The following is a 23,873-nucleotide window of genomic DNA, read 5'->3' on the forward strand; positions in this document are numbered from 1 at the left end:
GAAATATCAAAGTCATGATTCAAACCCGTTTTTTTTTTTTTTTTATTCCAAGCCTCATTCTTTCCACTTCACAGGCTTGCTTCTATTCTATTTATTTCTTCTCTTCCTGCTTCATTATTCAAAAGATGAAATGAATTTTTCTTTGCAAATTTAAGTTCAGAGCATGTTTGAAATAATGGTGTGTGAACTGCTAGTATCACTGAAAAGAAAAAGCCTAAGTGCATAAACTTTGATAAGTAATTCTAAGTAAAATATTAGGCAGAAGAAGTATTTTTCTCTTGTCAACTAAAGTAGCAAATGTTTTTTACTCAGTGTTTTTCATTTGGAAACCTTTATTACTACAACTGTAGAAAACATTCATCCATTATGAAGCAGTTGGGAGTGGGGAAAGGTCCAAATATTCCCACATAATTTTCAATCCCAACTCTTCTGTCTTCTAGTGGCCTACAGTGGCCAGACCATGGGATCTACTTGCTAAATTCTGTGCCATCTGAATGTTCCTCAAGTAATTTTTACATACCTCCATTCAGAGGCCTTTAATTGTAAGATATCATTTGCCAAGATGAGTATGATCTCATGATATTTTTATTAAATGTAAGCATGGAAGAAAAATGAACAAGATGATAAATGTAGCCTATAGGTTCAGCTACTTGGATTTGGGTTCAAGTTTTAAAGACTTTTATCTCTTCTGCTTTGAGCAGTCTACACAATATAACAATGGGAATTTCTGAAATGCATCTAAATTTACTTAGCGTTTTACTAATGAATGAAGTGGGGCATCTAAGTGCTGCAGTAGATATAATACTGGGGCTTAAGTCAGCAAGATCTGACTTCAAATCTGGCCTTAGACACTAGCTGTGTGACCCTGTGTGACTTGCCACTATAAAAGGGCTGCCACAAACATTTTTGAACATGTGGGTCGCTTTCTCTCCTTTAAGATCTCTTTGGGATATAATCCCAGTAGAAACACTGATGGATCAAAGGGTATACACAGTTTGACAGAATGGTTGGATCTGTTCACAGTTCCAGCAATAATGTATCAGTGTCCCAGTTTTCTCACATCCATTCCAACATTTGTCATTACCTTTTCCTGCCATCTTAGCCAATCTGACAGGTGTGTAGTAGTATCTCAGAGTTGTCTTAATTTGCATTTCTTTGATCAATAGTGATTTGGAGCACCTTTTCATGTGACTAAAAAACATATAGTTTTAATTTCTTCATCTGAAAAATGTCTGTTTATGTCCTTTGAACATTTATCAATTGGAGAATGGCTTGAACTTTTATAAATTTGAGGCAATTTATATATTTTAAAAATGAGGCCTTTATCAGATCCTTTGGGCATAAAAGTGTTTTTCCAGTTTATTGCTTCTCTTCTAATCTTGTTTGCATTAGTTTTGTTTGTACAAAAACCTTTTAAGTTGATATAATCAAAATTATCTATTTTGGGATCAGTAATGGTCTCTAGTTTTTTTTTTTTTGTCACAAATTCCTTCCTCCTTCACAAATCTGAGAGGTAAACTATTCTATTCTTCTAATTTGTTTACAGTGTCATTCTTTATATTTAGATTCTGAGCCCATTTTGCCCTTATCTTGGTATATGGTGTTAGGTGTGGGTCTATGCCTAGTTTCTGTCATACTAGTTTTTAATTTTCCCAGCAGTTTTTGTCAAATAGTGAATTCTTATACCAAAAGCTGGGATCTTTAGGTTTGTTAAATACTAGATTGCTGTAGTCATTGACTATTTTGTTCTGTGAACCTAACCTGTTCCACTGACCAATTTCCCTATTTCTTAGCCAGTACCAAATGGTTTTGATGACTGCTGCTTTATAATACAATTTTATATCTGGTTGAGTTAGATCACCTTCATTTGCTTTTCTCTTCATTAATTCCCTTGAAATTCTTGACCTTTTGTTCTTAAAGATGAATTTTGTTGTTATTTTTTCTAGGTCAGTAAAATAGTTTCTTGGAAGTTTGATTGGCATAGCATTAAATAAATAGATTGGTATAGCATTAAATAAATAGATTAGTTTAGGGTCTATTGTCATCTTTATTATATTTTCTTGACCTATCCAAGAGCACTTGATATTTTTCCAATTGTTTAGATCTGACTTCATTTGTGTGGAAAGCGTTCTGTAGTTTTGCTCATATAGTTCCTGACTTTCCCTTGGTAGATGGATTCCCAAATGTTTTATACTATCAACAGTTATTTTAAATGAAATTTCTCTTTGTATCTCTTGCTGTTGGATTTTGTTAGTGATATACAAAATGTTGATGATTTATGTAGATTTATTTTGTATCCTACAACTTTGCTAAAATTGTGGCTTATTTCTAACAGTTTTTTAGTTGATTTTCTGGGATTCTTTATGTATACTATCACATCAGCTGCAAAGAGTGATAATTTGGTTTCCTTACCTACTCTAATTCCTTTAATCTCTTTTTCTTCCTTATTGCCAAAGCTAAATTTCTAATACAGTATTAAATAGTAATGGTGATAGTGGGCAACCTTGTTTCACCCCTGATCTTATTGGGAATGGTTCCAGTTTATCTCCATTACATATGATGCTTACTAATGGTTTTAAATAGATGCTAGTGACAATTTTAAGGAAAAGTCCATTTATTCCTATACTCTCTAGTGTTTTTATTAGGAATGGGTATTGGACTTCATGAAGTGCTTTTTCTATATCTGTTGAGATAATCATATAGTTTTTGTTAATTTGGTTATTGATATAGTCAATTATGCTAATAGCTTTTCTAATATTGAACCAGTCCTGCATTCCTGGTATAAATCCTACTTGGTCGTCATGTATTATGCAGGGTATGATTTTCCGTAATCCCTTTAATAATATTTTATTTAAGATTTTTGCAGCAATATTCATTAGGGAAATTGTTCTATAATTTTCTTTCTCTGTTTTTGTCCTAGATTTATGTATTTGTTCAATAGATTTTTTTTTTTTAGTTTCAATTTTTTTTATCTCTCCTTTTCTTTTTAGAATTTCAAGTTTGGTATTTGACAGGAAGTTTTTAATTTGTTCTTTTTCTAGCTTTTTTAGTTGCAAGCCCAATTCATTGATCTTCTCTTTCTCTTTTTTATGCAAGTAAGCATCTAGAGATATAAAATTTCCTCTTATTACCACTTTGGCTGCATCCAACAAATTTTGGTATGTTGTCTCATTATTATTATTCTCTTGGATGAAATTATTGATTGTCTATGATGTGCTATTTCATCCATTCATTCTTTAGGATGAGATTATCTAGTTTCCAATTACTTTTTGAACTATTTTCCCCTGCCATTTTATTGAACGCCATTTTTTATTGCATCGTGATCTGAAAAACATGCATTTACTATTTCTGTCTTTCTGCATTTGATTTTGAGGTCTTTCAGGACCTAATATATGGTCATTTGTATAACATCATTACTATTTTACCTTAATGCTGCCAATCTTTTTTTTTTTTTGTCACAAATTCCTTCCTCCTTCACAAATCTGAGAGGTAAACTATTCTATTCTTCTAATTTGTTTACAGTGTCATTCTTTATATTTAGATTCTGAGCCCATTTTGCCCTTATCTTGGTATATGGTGTTAGGTGTGGGTCTATGCCTAGTTTCTGTCATACCAGTTTTTAATTTTCCCAGCAGTTTTTGTCAAATAGTGAATTCTTATACCTAAAGCTGGGATCTTTAGGTTTGTTAAATACTAGATTGCTGTAGTCATTGACTATTTTGTTCTGTGAACCTAACCTGTTCCACTGACCAATTTCCCTATTTCTTAGCCAGTACCAAATGGTTTTGATGACTGCTGCTTTATAATACAATTTTATATCTGGTTGAGTTAGATCACCTTCATTTGCTTTTCTCTTCATTAATTCCCTTGAAATTCTTGACCTTTTGTTCTTAAAGATGAATTTTGTTGTTATTTTTTCTAGGTCAGTAAAATAGTTTCTTGGAAGTTTGATTGGCATAGCATTAAATAAATAGATTGGTATAGCATTAAATAAATAGATTAGTTTAGGGTCTATTGTCATCTTTATTATATTTTCTTGACCTATCCAAGAGCACTTGATATTTTTCCAATTGTTTAGATCTGACTTCATTTGTGTGGAAAGCGTTCTGTAGTTTTGCTCATATAGTTCCTGACTTTCCCTTGGTAGATGGATTCCCAAATATTTTTTACTATCAACAGTTATTTTAAATGAAATTTCTCTTTGTATCTCTTGCTGTTGGATTTTGTTAGTGATATACAAAATGTTGATGATTTATGTAGATTTATTTTGTATCCTACAACTTTGCTAAAATTGTGGCTTATTTCTGACAGTTTTTTAGTTGATTCTCTGGGATTCTTTATGTATACTATCACATCAGCTGCAAAGAGTGATAATTTGGTTTCCTTACCTACTCTAATTCCTTTAATCTCTTTTTCTTCCTTATTGCCAAATCTAAATTTCTAATACAGTATTAAATAGTAATGGTGATAGTGGGCAACCTTGTTTCACTCCTGATCTTATCGGGAATGGTTCCAGTTTATCTCCATTACATATGATGCTTACTAATGGTTTTAAATAGATGCTAGTGACAATTTTAAGGAAAAGTCCATTTATTCCTATACTCTCTAGTGTTTTTATTAGGAATGGGTATTGGACTTCATGAAGTGCTTTTTCTATATCTGTTGAGATAATCATATAGTTTTTGTTAATTTGGTTATTGATATAGTCAATTATGCTAATAGCTTTTCTAATATTGAACCAGTCCTGCATTCCTGGTATAAATCCTACTTGGTCGTCATGTATTATGCAGGGTATGATTTTCCGTAATCCCTTTAATAATATTTTATTTAAGATTTTTGCAGCAATATTCATTAGGGAAATTGTTCTATAATTTTCTTTCTCTGTTTTTGTCCTAGATTTATGTATTTGTTCAATAGATTTTTTTTTTTTAGTTTCAATTTTTTTTATCTCTCCTTTTCTTTTTAGAATTTCAAGTTTGGTATTTGACAGGAAGTTTTTAATTTGTTCTTTTTCTAGCTTTTTTAGTTGCAAGCCCAATTCATTGATCTTCTCTTTCTCTTTTTTATGCAAGTAAGCATCTAGAGATATAAAATTTCCTCTTATTACCACTTTGGCTGCATCCAACAAATTTTGGTATGTTGTCTCATTATTATTATTCTCTTGGATGAAATTATTGATTGTCTATGATGTGCTATTTCATCCATTCATTCTTTAGGATGAGATTATCTAGTTTCCAATTACTTTTTGAACTATTTTCCCCTGCCATTTTATTGAACGCCATTTTTTATTGCATCGTGATCTGAAAAACATGCATTTACTATTTCTATCTTTCTGCATTTGATTTTGAGGTCTTTCAGGACCTAATATATGGTCATTTGTATAACATCATTACTATTTTACCTTAATGCTGCCAATCTTTTTTTTTTTTTGAGCTACCCTATTATTGATGTGAATGATAAAATTATAATATACATTTCCCATGTTAAAAAAAAAAAGTAATTTGTCCATGTTTAAACAGTTTGTCCATGTTGATTTCCTTAAAACTGATCTTTGCTATTGGCTTTTCTATGTTATCTATATGTTATATTTATATGTTGTTTTCTGTTAAGTTCAGGTTTGGTTGTTAGAACGTCCTGAAAAATTTTCAAGTCCATTGAACATCTGTTTTTTTTTTTTTTTTTCCATTCAAAATTGTAGATAATTTGGCTGGATAGTATGTTTTTGGCTACAGGTCTAGTTCTTTTTATGATTCCAGGACCTGCAGTCATTTATTTTAGCTCCTGATAAGTCTTATAAAATTTTAATTGTAGCTTCAATGTATTTGAATTCTTTCTTTCTTGTTTCTTGAAAAAAAATTTATTTGATCTGGGGATTTTGAAATTTGACAATAATATTTCTGTGGGTTTTCCTCAAAGAATCTTTTTGAGGTATGCTTTGTGGATTTTTTCAATTTCTACTTTCCCCTCATGTTCTATCAGTCCAGGACAATTTTCTTGGATTATTTCCTACATTATTGTGTCAAAGTTCTCTTTTTGATTGCAACTTCCTAGCAGGCCAATTATTCTTATATTTTCTCTTCTTGATCTGTTCTTCACATCTGTCATTTTTTCGTAAGATGTTTCATATTTTGTTCTATTTTCTCACTCTTTGTAATCTGTTTTGCTTTTCTTGGTCTCTTATAGCTTCACTGAATTCCTCTTATTCAGTCCTAATTTTCAAAGAATTATTTCATCTTTGAGTCTGTACCTTCTTTTCTACTTGGTTAACTCTTTTTTTTTTTTTCATAATTTTCTTGTTTTTATAAAATGGTTTTTATTTATTTTTATTTAGTTTTTCCTCAATATCTCTCATTTGACTTTTAAATTCTTTTTTGAGTTCTATAAATTCTATTTAACTAGGAAACTATTTCATGTTTCTCTTTAGGATAGAAGCCTTTTTTTTTTCTTTTTCTTTTTCTAAAGTGTCCTTCTCTGAAGATGAACCCTGGACTTCCCTGTTCCATATGTTTCAATGAAACATATTGAAATTCTTTCTTCTTTGTTGGCTCATTTAAAAAAAATGAGGACTATTAGTATAAGTACCTTCAATTGTGGGATAGGGAGATGGTGCCTCAAACTTCCCTTCAACTCTCCACTCTGACCAGGAATCCCAAACCATGAGCTCTACCTCTTGCAAATGCCTGTGGCCAGCACCTCTATTCTGCTGCTTTTGTACTCATCAGGTTCTGGTTCCTTCTTATACAGAACCATTTTTCACTGTGCTGACAGCTGGGCCTGGTGTTCCTAATTAGTTGAGGTTCACTTTTTCCTGGATTCAAATCCCAATTCAACAAATAATCCAGGAAGTGAAAGTTTCTGTGGTTCTTAGTGATGCTTCAGCCACAAGCAGATAGCCTGAGGGGTCCCCACCTGTTGTTTCTGTGGTACTAGCCAGGAGGTATTTGCAAATCAGACAGTTTAATCTCCAACCTGGAGTATTTCTTTAGATCTTCGAGAGTTGTGTCAGAAGGACCCCTCTTCTGCCCCAAGTCTTTTCTTTCTTTTTTTTTTTATTTTGAAAAATAAATTGCTTTACAACATTATCCCTTGCACTCACTTCTGTTCCCTCCCTCCCTCCACCCCTTCCCCCAGATGGCAAGCAGTCCTATACATGTTAAATATATCATAGTATATCCTAAATACAATATATGTGTGCAGAACTGAACAGTAATCTTGTTGTACGGGAAGAGTTGGATTCAGAAGGTAAAAATAACCTGGGAAGAAAATGAAAACAGTTTACATTCATTTACCAGTGTTATTTCTTTGGGTGCAGATGCTTCTGTCCATCATTAATCAATTGAAACTGAGTTAGATCTTCTCTGTGTGGAAGAAATCCACTTCTGTCAGAATACATCCTCATATAGTATCGTTGTTAAAGTATATAATGATCTCCTGGTCCTGCTCATTTCACTTAGCATCAGTTCATGTAAGGTTCTCCAAGCCTCTCTGTATTCATCCTGTTGGTCATTTCTTACAGAACAATAATATTCCATAACATTCATATATCATGATTTACCCAACCATTCTCCAATTGATAGGCATCCATTCATTTTCCATTTTGTAGCCAATATAAACAGGGCTGCCACAAACATTTTCTGCCCCAAGTCTTTTAAGTTTTCACCAGTCTATATTCTCCCTCAGACACAAATTTGTTGTATTTGTGGGGGAATTTTAAATTTAGTAACCTACTCTGCCATCTTCCCAGAATCCTCCCAAGATTTAATTCTTTATGTAAAAATAAACAAAATCCATCTCATTAGAATATAAATTTGCTTTCATCTTTAACAAATGATAAAATTATATTTATTCCAAAGAATTGTTTTAAAATGAATTTCTTTATGATTTATTATCAGTAAATATTTGATTTGCATATCTATTTCATAAACTTATATACTCAGTTTCATGTAAAAATTTCTTAGGTGAAAAGGGGTTGTGAATGAAAACTGTTTAAGAAGTTCTGTAGAACACACTACAATTATCAAGCAGAAGTGGTGTCACAAATGCCACCAAAAATGTATTAGTAAAAAAAAAAGATTGTTCTCATATTAAAAGTGAAGGTAATTAATGGATAATCCATGCCCTTCACTGATAACCTTGTGATTTCAGAAAAACAAAAGGAAAGCTTCCGGCATATTGCATGCTTTTTTTAGGAGATAATTTGTTAGAGGGTATAGACAAAAGTGGCACAAATCTGTTTTCCTCAGGTAGGTTATCATGTGCATTGCTAGAAGAAAGACTTACAATGATGAGGTCACAGATTTATTAGCAGAAATTAGTATTTATAAATTACTTGTTGTGCCACCAAGCACATTATAATTTTCTCATTTCCCTCACATGATGGCATCTATTTTGACTTCTTTCTTATCTGAAATCATGACATCAGCTTCTACTTTTTTTGGAATTTCCTGAAGTATAATAAGTTTTATTCCAGATACTCATTTATTCAGCATTTATCTTTATGTATATGTTTATATGCAGTAAATTGTTGTATTTCTTCTTAATCCATTTTTGTCACATGCTTTCATTTTACATGTGAGTTCAGACTAGTAATATTTCAGATTATGATCATTAAAATTTATTTATTTTATTTGCCCACAAACAAAATTTATTTTCCAACAAATTCTATGTTAATTTTTTTTTGCAAATCAGCATTAGACTTGTTTTGCTTATATAATTGTAGTCTTATTATTTTCCTAAGACACCTGTTCCCTACTACTGAACCTAAATTTGCAATTCTTTATTCTACACTGAGTGTTTTTCTTCATTTATCCTCTCTGCTGAATTTTTCCCTTTAATGAATTTTCCTCTTTTTTCCCTCTTTTTTTTTTGTTATTCTTGTAATTTACTTGCTATCTTTTTAATTGCTTTTAGGTTATGAAGAGAAACTGGGACTTTATATAGTGTATTACTTAATTATCTTAGAGAAAGTTCCCAATTGAATCTTTCTCTTCTGAATTATTGGAATAATATCCTTAAAACTAATGCTTTTGAAGATGGTTGAGAGATGAAAACTGCTACTTGACGCTAAAGTCATTTAAGTGATCCATAGTATGAGCTTGGGTTGAGTTCATTGGGATTAATGGATGTTGACCCCTAGCATCACCTCCATTTTCTTATTTCCCAACATGTCTACTTTATAATCTATATGTTTTTTGATGTGATTAGCTTAGCAGTGCCATCTCTGTGCTTGTTGGGGAAAAAAAAAAAAACCTGTCTACCTCTTCCCAACAAGCTAATAGAAAAACCAAAAATTCAATTAAATGAACCTTATAAAACACATATCATATGTATGTCACAATGCTAAATGATAGGGATACAAAAGATAAATGCAAAACAGTCCCTGTGTTCAAGAAGGTTATATTTTACTGGAAGATATAGATAAGTAAACACATCACCCTGTTGAGATTTTTTTTTTTTTTTTTTTTTTTTTTTAGCTTATCTGTTTCATTGGGAGGATGACAGGAGCAATATTTCCTTAGGAACTTCCCAACCTTTTTTACTTCCCTTAACAGCAAATAAAGCAAAACATACTAAAACAAACTAAAATCTTTTTCATCCCCCACAGAGAATAACTTTTCTTAATTAGAGAGCAAAGGACAAACTTAAGGTTGTTTTAATCTCCAACATTAAAAAGTTTTCGGTCCTTGAAAATTTCTCCTGACATACATGTAAAACATTAATTATATGTGAAAATATATTTATTAATTTATAAATTATATCATTTCAATCATCCCAGATAGTAACATGTAAATACTTAATGTATAACATAAAATAAGAATTTCATTCAATATTGTTGGAATCCTTACTAACTGCTAACTAATTAGAGTTGATCTAATCTTACAAGAAGATTTTGGCCAGAACCTGAAACAAGGTACTAAGTAGAACTAATTAATACAAAGCTTGTGTTCACACCTTTACTCATTGGAGTTCACAAGTATGCCAGCTTCACAAAGTAAACTTTCTAACTTCAAGGGAGTTCACACCTCCCTTAAAGCTCTTTGGGCCAGAGAGCACTAGGGGAGAAAACCCATAATCCCATTCTCTCAGAAGATTCACATATAAGGTGAGACAGCCATTCCAGAATACATTTTTTCCTCTTGGCTGGCTGGTGGCAGATGAAGAGTTTTCAGAGAATAAAGCTACGAGTGGAGAGTTCAGTGGACAACCAGATTCATCTTCATCTCACACCACTGTAGTTGGTGGCTGGGCTCCCCAGAAGGAGACAAGAGAGACATTCCATCTCTGTGTTGGTTGGAGGCTGAAGAAAGCAGAGGCAGAGGCTGAAGGACAGAATCTTTGGATTTGGAGATATTCGGAGGGCCCTAAGCTAAACCGGCTGTGTTTTGAGAAGAACAAGAACTCCAACATTTGAACTCATAACAAATATGGTAGAGATGTAAATCATCTATAAATAGTGCTACATGTCTGAGTTATTTACAAGACACATTTTATAAGCACTATATTAATGATTACTATATGACTAGATGTATAAAATCCTTGCCTATTACCTCATGAATTTAGCCACTAACCACTAATCACAGAATCAGGCCAAGGATAATATTACTTGCTTTTTTTTTTTTTTTTTTTTTTTTTTTTTTAAGAATCTATTCATGATAATAAAGTACAATCCTTTAATTTAACTCAACTATTTAATTACAAAATACCTATTGCTCTGATAGGTACTGGGGCTACAAAGATGAAAACAGAAAATCCTTTTCTTTAAAGAGCTAATGTTCTCTTTGACAGCCCTTTTTATAGTGGTAAGAAACTGGAAATTAAATGGATGCCCATCAGTTGAAGAATGGCTGAATAAGTTCTGGTATATAAATGTTATAGAATATTGCTATTCTATAAGAAATGATCAGCAGGATGATTTCAGAGAGGTCTGGAGAGATATACATGAACTGATGCTAAGTGAAATGAGCAGAACCAGGAAATCATTGTACACGGAAACAATAAGAGTATATGATGATCAACTTGACTCTATACAACAATTAGATGATTCAGACCAGTTCCAATGATCTTGTGATGAAGAAAGCAATCTATACCCAGAGAGAGGACTGTGGGAACTGAGTGTGATTCACAACATAGCATTTTTACTCTTTTTGTTGTTGTTTGCTTGTATTTTATTTTCTTTCTCATTTTTTTTCTGGTTTGATTTGATTTTTCTTGTGTAGCAAGATAATTGTATAAATATGTATGCATATATTGGATTTATCATATATTTCTACCATGTTTAACATATATTAGATTTCTTGACATCTAGGGGAGGGGATGAGGGAAGGCAAGGAATTGGAACACAAGTTTTTGCAAGAGTTAATGTTGAAGAATTATCCATGCATATGTTTTGGAAAATAAAAAGCTTTAATAAAGAAAAAAAGAGCTAAAATTCTATTGGGCTAGATGGTAATTGAAAAGAAGAACACAGATAAATGAATGTAATGTTCTTTGGTTTGGTTTTCTTGGGGGTCTCTGGGAGCCAAAGGTTAAAGTCCAAATCCTTTATTATCTCTTTCAAAGTTTTGTCTCCTTTCCTGGGACTTGGTAGCTTTCTTAAAGGCCCTCTGGGAGTTTTGGTTTCAGTGGAGAAATGCAGGAGGAGAGCCTGCCACCAGGAGCCTGACCAAAGATCGAATATGAAGTAATTTAAGGAATGAGCTGGTGCTAACAACTGGGAGAAATCATAGAACTAATTCAGAAAATACTTGTCTTAACTGAACTGGAAGTTGGGAATTTAAAAAATCATAGGTATGAGTGAGTTCATTCTAGGTATAGGATATAGCCAGTGAGAAGAGATAAAATTTTGAATTCAAGAAACAACTAAGAGGCCAATGGTACATTAATAAAGCATTTGAAGGGATAATGTGGAATAAATCTGGAAAGCCAGATGATGGAGGGATTTATAAGGTAAGCAGAGGACTTTGTATTTTATCTTGGTGATGAGAAAGAACTGAAGATTTTAGAGGATCACCATAACTGAATGTATTTTAAGAATGCTAATTTGGTGGTTTTATTTGGGGAGCAGAAGGATTAGAAGCACAGAGACCAATTAAAAGGCTATTGTAATAATTCAGGTGATAGGTGATGAAGGCTTTAACTAGGATATTGATTATATAAATGGAAAGAAATGAATAGATTTGGAAGATGGGGAGTAAAATGGACAGAATTTGATAACTGATTGGATATGGGACTGGTAGTCGTAGGGAAAAATTAAAGTTGATTCTGGGGTTTTGAAATCAGAGACAAGCAAATGGAAGGGACAATATTGAGTAATAAGTAGCATTCTACATTGGCAGAAAAGCCAAGAGTAACCAATAATCTGATTCCTATGGTCAAAAGGCTTTTCCAAATGCTTGAGATTCTGAATCTCTGGAGGACATTCATAGACTGTGATTTAGTCTGATGATTAACTTAAGAGATTCAATTTTTCTCTTTGGTTAGCACACATCTTTAATTATTCAAGGAACATCACCTACCTACACATTATAGTTTCTGTCTACATTTTCCCAACCATAAATCACAGCTCTTGAAAAATTTAACTGCATTATGGCTATAGCAGACATATTTTACCCCATAGAAAATGTGTAATACAAAAAGGACTCACAGAAATTTTTAAACATTTACAGGAAATATGTCAAGTCATATAACCCATATGCTGAATTTGGATCCTCTGTTAGCGTGATTTGACATTCCATTAAGCCTCATTTTACCAGAGTCTCATTTTCTCCCCAAACTTGTAGGACCATCATTTGGTATGTAGGACCAGATAATAAGATTAATTTGGGGATGTTTACTAAAGTGTTTTTCCCATTGGTCTTGTACTGTCTGAAAGTTTTGATCTTCAAATAGAAAGACATTAATTATATGTGTTATTATCTTTATCCAAGGAGTATGCAACATCATGAAATCCCCTTCTTTCTGTTAAAATTTTAGTTTCTAAGCTCTCAAATTTGTAGACCTCATTAGATAAATTCTTAAATTAAAAAAAAAAAACACCTAATGATGTCTAGAAATTTCCCTTCATGGATAGAATGCTAGATTCAGGGATCCCAATGCATGAAGAATTTTTTTTAAAGTTCCCCCTACAGGTATTTGAGGTTCATGAACATTGCTCTTGAGTGAATATGTCATATATGTCTGTTTCTGGTAAGTTCTTCTGCAAGAGACCTATCAGTGTCCCTGTTGGTGTCCTCTCTTGAGTTGGGAAACCACATTTTCATCATCCCTTTTCTCAGGTCACGTGTAAATATATAAAATTCTCACAGGCTTTCCATTTCCTGAGATATAGGTGAGGATACAAAAATTCCTTATACTTTGTACTTCCTACTTCCTCATGCTGCATTCCAGAAGAAAAGATTAGGGGAAAAAAAACAGAGAAAGTATGTGAAACATAGAGAAAAATAAAAAGAGAGCAAAAGAGAGAGGTAGAGAGCTACATTAAGAGAGACAGAGAGGGACAGAGTCAGAGTGACAGAGAAAGACAGAGACAGAGAAAGAGAGAGAAAGAGACAGAAAAAGAGAGAGAAAGAGACAGAAAGGGATGGACAGAAATAGAGACACCAAAACAGACACAGAGATAAACAGAGACAAAGGGAAATAGAGAGATATATAGAGGAAGAACGAGAGCTTAGTTTCACTATACTTCTTTTAATATAACTATCAAAATAATCTTAAAACAGAGATCTGACTTGTCACTCCTCTGCTCATAAGCCTTAAATTTTCTTTTGTATCTAGAATAAAATATTAACTCAGCCCAAGCCTTAAAGATTGCCATAATCTGACTCCAAACTATGTCTCTATTTCATAATACTCCCCTTGCACCCATACTCTACATTCCAGACAAAATAGATTCTTTATTGTTCCCAGAAATCAACATTCCTTTGACTCTTTATGCCTTTTGCACAGGCTGCCTCCTCTCCTTGGAGTGCTTTCCCTCACTTTTGCCTTTGTTAAAACTTTGGTTTCCTTTAAGTTTTAGGTCAAATATTATAATATAGTTATACTATTTGTATTATATTTATATTTATGTATACATAGAATGAGTTTACATATACAAATATATATATGTATATGTATAATAGTAGCCATCTCTAGGATAGAGTAAGGGAAAAATATTTACAAGATAACTTTGTTATATATTTAGAAGGATTAATAAGTTGTACATAATATATTTACAGTTTCATATGTAATCATTTTTATTCTACTGTGTTATAGAGATGTTTGTTTTATTTTATAAATTAAAAATAAAATAAATATTAAAAAAAATAATTGAATGGCATAGTCAGACTCATCTATGCATTTGGAAAATCAGGTAGCTAAAGGGAGCATGGAGTAGATAGGGAAAAGGGATTACTGATGTCAAAGGACCATGATCAACTATGAGGGAAGTTATATTATACTAAACTTCTAAGATGGACCCAGAAAAGTGGAAGAAAACAGCAGCCCAGGAAGAACACGAGCCTGAAAGTGTAAGAGAGAGAATTAATAACTGTGCCTGCTGGTTCATCAATTGTGATTCTATTCCTCACTTACCTGTGAGAAATTCTGAGGGAAGGCCATATTGTTTTCTCGTTAACCGCAGTGCAGGAGGAAAGTGATGTTGGCAGGGCACAGAAAGAGGAAGAGATCTTGCCAAACTGCTATTAGAGAGAAAAATGTCTCCACAGGTTGCTGGCTGGTACTGAACCCTAATAAAAAGGTACAGAAGAACATAAGAAGAAAAGAAAATCAAGTTGTTTTTTTTGAAATATACTACCCTTTAATAAACTTTTTTTTTTTCTATTCATCCCATGGAAAATCTGAAATCCTTAAAATCAACTAGGTGTTCTTTGTAGGTAGAGGAAAGAAGGTTGATGGAATAGAGCTGAACTTTCCATTTAAAAAATAATAAAACATTTATATATCATTTAAAAATGTACAAAGCACTGCTCAAATTATTTATGCATCATAATCTGGAGTATTGATATTTCTTTCTTCATTCATTTGTTTTTCTTTTTAGATAGGCCAAATTCTTTTGAGTAGTTATGAATCTTGTCTGTAATGTTCCAAGGCTTGCTGAAACCAGCCCAAGGTCATCTACAAAAAAAAGCATCTGGGTGACCTCATCATATTAGATAATCTCCCCTCAACTTGGTCTTTGCCCTGAAACTTTTCCATCACAGTGGTGAATATCTCTGACAAATCTCTCAGTTTTATGTCTCCCATGATATTAGTGAATAGAGTGTTCTCATCAAACAGGGCTATCTCATTTTTCAAATAACATCACATAATTTTTCTCTGAGCATGGGAGATACCTTCTTGAAAGGATGACTTTAAGACTGCTTTTTGCTTTATTGAGTCAAAATCTTTGGATAGTCAACAAATAATAAAGACCTGAAGGTTTTTTTATTCTGTACACTCTCTGTATACTCTTTAGTCAATTGTGTGATTGTAAAGTTGCCTCCTATGGAATGTCACTTGTGAAATCTTGACTGATAGCCATTAGACATGCCCCTGGGGTATGTAACTTATGCTCGTAAAATTTTTATCTAGATAGGAAAACAAGAATACAGGTCAGGAGTTGTTTGTGATTTCTTGTCCTTGTTTGTTAGGTATCTTCTACCTCATATCCTTTGTTTACCAATTCCTTAATGTTTTCACAATTGTTTCACCCTCAAACACATTTTCCTTTTTAATATTTGACCTAATCTAACTGCTTTTTCAATTTTGGAAAGGAAACTAAGTCATTGCCAATATCCTCTGACTGCATAAGCTGAGCAAAGAGAGACCTTAGTTCAATGCTGAACTATACCATTTTAGTCCATCACCTTTTTAGGCCTCAACTTCCTTGTCTGCAAAATGAGGTAAAAAAATTGCAATTAGCTGTTCAAGAGCAGATTTGATGGTCCCTAGAGATAGTAAGACCCTAGCACTGAAGGTCCTCAAATAAAGACTAAAAGATAATCACATATTTGGAATATCATGGAGGGGATTTCATCGTGCATATAGTTTGTGTCAGTTAACCCCTTATTTTCCTTCTAACTTAAATATGATGGTATAGACTTATGAGCTCTAAAAACAATTTCCATTTAAAACATAACATTGTATTTTATGGAACATCTTGAATGAATGAGATTCTCTGGACAACAATCGGGGATTTCTACTATAATATGGGAAAAACCTTGTCTTTCTGATATTTTTAGAAATTCCTAAGGCAGAAGTTAGAGATAGTTTTTCTTATTCCTTTAGAATATCTTTTAGAACTGCCAGGTATCCCTTGTATTTGCCAGTCCAACTCTGGGGATGCCCTCACCCAAGCTGATTGGAAATCCAGTTAGGGATTTGGCCTGTGGGAAGGAGTGCTTTTCTTCCTCTTTGGAAAAAGTTGCCTTAGGCCTCCATTTACACATCTTTTAGAAAGTCTGTTTTCATATTTTTCTAGCTACTTTTTTTTTTTTTAATGTGCTTAAGGATTTATGAGTATGTCCTCAATGTGTGGACTTCAGTGATGCCTCACCATACTGGTTTATTATTTCAGGTTCTAACACAATAGAATCATAAATTATTCATTGCCATTTGAGATTAAAAAAAAAAAAAAGTCAACCCAACCCAACATCTGGGCTATGAATGCTGCATAAAGATAGATCTCTTTTGCTGTTTCTATAAACAAAATGCCATTTTCAGTTTTCACTTAAACAGGTACAGTTTGGGTTTTTTAAAGCTCTGTTTTATGTTTTCTTTTGCAGTGGCCTAGTAAGGAACATTAATAAGTTCAAGACTGTATGCCTTGGTTTGATTCATAAGGTGCCTGAAAAATTTGATTTGTGACAATCCCTGTGTTTAACATGGTCTTCACATATCCCATTGTGGAATAATGACATCCTTGTTTAGCTCTTTTTGGATGTCCATGTCCTCTCCTTAAGCAAATTGGGTAATCAAACTCTATTAATGCCTCTTGGAACCTATTGAAATATTGTTAGCTTCAGGAGAAATTAGTTTTAGATTTAAGTTGCTCACTTGGTCTCTGCTCCTTAAAAGGAAGAAGTAGCCTAAATTTATAATATCTGAAGATTTGGTTTCTTCCTACCAAATGTTATCAATATTGAATATGTAATAAATCTATTTATGCAAAAAGATAAAGAAAAGAAATCAGAGAAGTTATAAAAATCAGAATATTACTAGGCAATATGCAGAATAAACAGATTTTCCTACTGTGTGTGAGATAAAGAAGCAACAACAACAATAATAATAATAAACATTTATACAGGATTTACTTTATGTCAGACACTGTGTTAAACATTTTACAATTATTATCTCATTTGATCCTCACAAAAACCCTGTATTTATTATTTTTATTCCAACTTTATAGTTGCAAAAATTAAGGCAAGCAGAGGTGAGGTGACTTGTGTAGGTCCACACAGCTAATGAGTCCTGAGACTAGATTTGAATTCAGATCTGCTTTATTCTGAACCTTGTGCTCTATTCACCGTATTATCTAGCTGTCCCTATACTATAAAAAGGAGAGAAGAAGAAAGAGAGAGACAGAGAGGCAGAGAAAGAGAAAGAGAGAGAGACACACATAGAGGAAGAGAGAGATAGAGACAGAGAGAGATATACACAGAGACAGAGAGATAGAGATACAGAGACACATACACACACACACAGAGAGAGAGAGAGAGAGAGAGAGAGAGAGAGAGAGAGAGAGAGAGAGAGAAACAGAGCTAGAGATCCTGATCCCATCCAATGGAAAATCTTCTAAAATAGTTAGGGAGAAAAATTGGAAATAAGGGGGAGAGAAGACATGCTGGTTCCTCTACATGTGTGCTGCTCCCTAAAATCTTTCCTCTTTGTCCTTGTGTTTCTCCCTGAAGAGGGACTAGAGCCACATATCTTCTCTCTTGAAGCAAGAAAATGGAGAAACTTTTCCCTCCTCATATACCACAATTTACTCAACCATTCTCCAATTGATGGGCATCCATTCATTTTCCAGCTTCTAGCCAGTACAAACAGGGCTGCCACAAACATTTTGGCACATACAGGTCCCTTTCCCTTCTTTAGTGACTTTTCCCTTCTCCTAAGCTCTCATAACTCTATCCTTCATGTAAGCACGCAGTGTTGATTCAGCACATTTGTCACCAATCTGGAGAGCGTTATGCAAATGAGGTTTAAATTTAAGGTGACAAGGATAAATGGAAAGGAATAGTAGCAGAAGGGCATTGGCAATGGTGGGGCTGGGGGAGGAAATGTTTCCTTTGGAAAGTTAAGATTAGAACTGAATCTTGAAAGAATCCAGGAGACAGAACTGAAGAGGGAAACCTTTTCAGACTTGGGGTACAATTAGTGCAAGGGTACAAAGCTGAGACACACAGTATTAAATAGGAGGAATAACAAAGTCATTGTTGTTTGACTGAAGATTAAATGGAAGGGAATAAGGTTGAAAAAAGAATAGAAAGATAAGCATATCTTAAAGGCCAAGCAGGATTTTATATTTCACCTGAAAAGTAAAAAGAGAGATCCCTGGGATTTTTTGAGGAAGGGGATGACACAGTCAAGCCTGCCCTTTAGGAAAATCTTTTTGTGATTGAGTGGAGGATGATCTGGATTGTGGGTGGTGGTGATGGTGGTGGTGTGAGGATATCTGAGATGGTTGGATGAACTAGAAGTCTATTGCAATAGGCCAGGCATTAGGTAATGAGGATGTGTACGCTGTAAGATTGAAGAGAAGAGAATATAGATGAAGATGTTGTCAAACTAGAAGTGATAAGACTCAAATATATGGCATGAATATGAATGAGAAGTTGAAGGAGAATCCAAAATTGTGAACCTGGATGACTTGGAAGTTAATGGTGCTCTTGAAAGTAATAAAGAAGTTTAGAAAATTGGGAAGTTGGGTGGGAAGGAGATAATGAGCTGTTCTGGTCTGGATCTAGCTTCCCAAAGAGCAGAGCCTGAGAGAATAGGTCCTATTCTCCACAAGCTAGAGGATATCTCTGATATGACACTTTTAGAAGTATCTGCAATCTAACTTTCCTTAAGGAAGATAATAGGGAAAAAAGAAAGGCTAGTGGATTTGGTGTTAGGAGACTTGAGTTTTTATCTAGTCCTAACTCTGTCACTAGCTATGTTATCATAGGCAAATTACTTCTTTTCTCTGAGCCTCAGTTTCCTCCTCTGTACAAGGAAGAAACTGGATTAAATAGCATCCACTTTTTTCTAACTCCAATATCTTATGAGTTCTATAAATTCTTGGATGAAATGAAGCCAGTACCTCTAACTTGCATTGTAGGTTTCAAATTCTAGGAACCTTTCAGATGGATAGACATGATAGAATTATGTTAGATTTTTCTTGGTGTCAGTTGGAGAGAAGAGAGGCAGAAACAATTTTCTGCATTTAAACAACAATAACAACAACAAAAAAAAAACCAAAAACTTCTGTTGTGGAAAAAAGTTCATTAGTTTGGACATTAGAGTCCAAATTATAACTGAAATTAAGGAGAAAATTAATTTCATTCAATCTCAGGTTTTTTTTTTTTAATCACTGTTTTGCTAATAGTCCCTTGGACTCACAGATCAATGCAACATTATATGAAGACATCTATATCTAATGTAGAATTCTAATTTAAGGTGTTGCGAATAGTGGTCATCTTATCTTTGGCAATTGATATGTGAAGTATGAATAAAAGAGTTATTTGATAACTTTTATTTTTTGCTCAACTTTTTATAGATCATTAAAACAGTAATTTCATTATATATCCACTACCCTAAAGGAAGCCTCTAATATTATAAATACAAAGAAAAGTATAAATAATAAATTATGCATAACAATATTTGCTATTACATGCTTGTAGCTCTATTCAGAAGGATGCCTACTATATTCCTGAAGAATAGCAGTACTGCTCAGTATGTTTGTGGGGTACAACTCTAAAAGTGGAAAGTTTTATAAATCAGAAAAGAATTAGTCTTACCACAACTTCTTAGAAAAGCAGACTTCTTCTACTGTAACCAACTTGGTTAATAATATTTGTTGTACATCCTTGAGACAGAATTTTGTAAGTGTTATGCTTAATGATATGAAATAAAAAAATCTATTGTTATTAGGCTTGTAGTAAACAAAGTTAGCACTTTAAAAAGTCTTAAGTGAATAATTTATCAATTGATTTATAGTCCAATTTCTTAAACTCTGGGTTGTGACCTATAAGGGGTATTGTAACTGAATGTGGGAGTTGTGAAATAATGATTTATTATTAGTAAATGTTTGATTTGTATACTTATTGTATTTACCTCTATACCTTAGATCACATAAAAAATTCTTGAGTGAAAAGGAGTTGTGAGTGGGAAACGTTTAAGAAGGCTTGGTTTATGGAACAGTCCCTGAGATCTTTTGTGGTCGGTTTCCTGATTGGTTGACAATTATATCTAGAAACAGTGTCAGTTTAAGACTAGATGGGGCCCCAAGGCACTTACCCTTTTTGACATTATTTATCTACCCTTTATATGTAAGGGATTTTAGGGAAAGTCTAGTCATTTACTCTTATTTTGTAGATGAGGACATTGAAATCCAAAGCCAGAAAGATAAAGTAACTTAATTAAAATGATTTGGCAACTTAGTGGAAAAGGCCAGAAGAAAAATCCGATTTCCTGATACCCATAAACACAGGTAGCATGAGATTACTGGGGTTTAGCTCTAGAAGGATAACATCGTAGTGATAATGGTATAAAGATCCTTCTTATCTTCTGATGCAATTGCATTGGGCAGTTTACAGCTGTAGTGAACTATGGAGGGCTGCAGAAGAGAGGAAGCACAACTACACATTCTTGTAGCTCTATTCATAATATCAGTGATACCGGGGAAGGAAGCCAAACAAAAGCTTCTTCCTCCCTACTTCCACATCCTTTTTGCTTGGTTGTAGGCTACTACTCCCTTGAGTTCCAACCTAGTTATCCTCTTCTCCCAGGCCTTGCCTTTTCCCACTGCCTCACCACTGTGATTGTGTTCAATGATGGTAAATTGTCAGTGTGCCAACTGACATAATATCTGTAACACATGGAATGCCTGGAATCAATAATGATGACAGAGTGGGATGGTTGCAGGGTTATATGTGCCTGTCCTTGTTGTTATGTTGTTATGTTGTTATGCCTCCTTCTACCCAACCACTGGCCAACAAAAGATAAATTTTCTAGGTACTAGAATTCCTAGTTGTGAATCTTTTATTTCAACTCAGTTCAATAATATCATCATCCTTTCTAGCTTCTTTGTTTCTTTCTTTTTATTTTTACAGATTTTTGAAATAATATCTTCCCCACCCCAAATATAGGCAAAGATAGCTTCTTATATTCACTCTTACAAAACTTTGTGTTCCAATTTTTTCTTCCTTGCTCTCTTTTCCCCCCTTCCCCTAGATAGTAAATAATTCCATATAGGCTAAACATGCAAATTTTCTAAACATATTTCCACATTTATCATTCTGCACAAGAAAAATCAGATCAAAAGGGAAAAAAAAGAGAAATTAAAAAAAAAACAAGTAAGCAAATAACAACTACAAAAAGATGAAGACATTATGTTGTGATATACATTCAGTCTCCATAGTCTCCTCTCTGGATGCAGTTGCCTCTTTCCATTACAAGTCTATTGGAATTGCCCTGAATCACCTCATTGTTAAAAAGAGTCAAGTACATCATAGTTGTTCATCACATAATCTTGTTGCTATGTACAATGTTCTCTTCTACTCACTTCACAGGACCCTCATCAAGTTTCCCTTTACGGACAGTATTAACAATATATACTGAGTCCTTACTATGACTGAGATTTTATGGTAAAATTCATAGGAGATACAGAAAATGAATGAGAAATGGATTTGCCATCAAGAGTTTACTAATAAGTAAACACGTATTTATTGTGTACTATGAGGGATACAAAATGCTATGGTAGTTTAAAAGAACTAAGGAAGCTTCTTATAGGACTTACAGGATCATCTGTGACTGATAAGGAGGATAATTTTTCAAAAGGCAGAGGTGGGGGTTACAGCAATTTGTAAAGCCTTTCCTGATTCAGATTTTATTCATTAGCACTCAATGAGGATTGTAAACTCATTTTCTATTTATCTTTGAGAACAGCACTGAAGGCTTTCCATTGGGAACAATAACCATTATATTGGCATATAAATGCCAAAGAGTTCTTTTGCTTGATTCTCTGACTGTCTCCCAGGAAACAATGGTGCAAATCAGTAGAAGTTTGGTCTATGGCTGGGAAGAAGCATGATGTAGTTAAGAGCACAAAGTTATGATATTCACTTCATTCTTTCCCTCTTAATCCTAGTGATCAGGTAAAGGTAGGTGGGGTAAGGCGAATCTTTGATTGACATCTCTCTGAAGATATTTATTCTATTATTTCTTTTTTTTTCTCAGAATTTAGGAACTCAATCTGAACCTGGGCTCTCTTTCATTATATATTCCTATTCAAGAAGAAGGAAGAGGAAGAAAAGGAAGAAAAGGAAGAGAAAAGTAAGAAAAAGGGGGAATCAGAAGATGTGAAACTTTTCATTAAAAGGGAGCAGAATTAATTAAGTGAACAAAGATTTAAGCTTTAGTCCTTATTTATGTTTAACTGCCATTGGGAAGGGAAGTATTATGCTGGACATATTTTCTCTCTTTCTGAGAGCTTTTCATGTCAAGAATTGTTTTGTATATAGTCATTGTTAATCCCCACGAGAATTCATCTACTCAAGAAGTATTTATTATACATCTTGCCATACTAACCACTCTGCTAATGTAACTGGGGGGTACTAACTACTTTGTTAGTATAACAATTGATCTTCATCTTCTAGTTGGGGATGTAGGAGAAAGGTACATTACAACTTACAGAATTTCTCTAGCTAGCATTTCAAGGCCCACAGGAATCAATTAGCCAAACAATCATTAATTAAGTGCCAACAATGTGCCAGTCACTATTTTGGGCATTGAGGATGCAAATGTAAAGAATGAAATTATCCATATTCTCAAGCAACTTACATTCTTTCATAAAAGTTTGATTCTGAATTCAAGAAATATCAAGTTGGATGGACATTTATTTACATATAAATAGTCAAACCAGAAAGGATTTTACATGAAACTCTCTATTATGCAGAACAGTGGTTCTTAAATTTCATGGTTTAGGGACTCTTTTATATGTTTAAAAATTACTAAGGTCTCTAAAAAGCTTTTTATTTATGTGGGATATATCTATTTATATTTACGGCATTAGAAATTTTAAAAAGTTTTCATATCATTATGAATATAATGTTGACATTATAGACTTCCTATAAGGATTTCATTGACCTCCAGATGTTCCCAGACTACATTTTGAAAACTGCTGATGCACAACTTATTTTTCTTTTAAAGTACAATGGTACTTCAGTACTTATTAATTGGTTCCTGAAGGCATGATGAGTGGTAAAGATGAGTGTTGAATAAATTTTTCCCATAAGAGTGCATCTCCAGTACACAGCCTACCCATCCTCCCCCACCAATTGTCCAGAGGACAAATGGAGCTTCCAGCTGTGGAGAAACAAACCAGTTCAGTCCAGTGAGGCTCCTCCCTTCTTGACTCAATTCACTTGTAGGAGGAACTGAGACCCCCTACCCCAAGCCATCCAAGTTTCCTTGGAGCAGCTAGGAGGTGGATATGGAGGCAGAAGCCATAGTCCTGCTCCCTCCACCCACAGGGCTCTGTCTGTCCCTCCTGGGGCTTGGCAGCTAAAAGGAGGGAGGGGTCTGCTGCTACCAACTCTGTCTAGGTTCCCACCACTGCTCCTCTTGCTTCTTCTTCTGCTGAGAATGCTGGCTGCCCAGTGCCCCTTTCAGTACTACTATTTTGGGAC

Source organism: Antechinus flavipes, chromosome 2 (genome assembly GCF_016432865.1).
Source record: "Antechinus flavipes isolate AdamAnt ecotype Samford, QLD, Australia chromosome 2, AdamAnt_v2, whole genome shotgun sequence".
Lineage (NCBI taxonomy): Eukaryota > Metazoa > Chordata > Mammalia > Dasyuromorphia > Dasyuridae > Antechinus > Antechinus flavipes.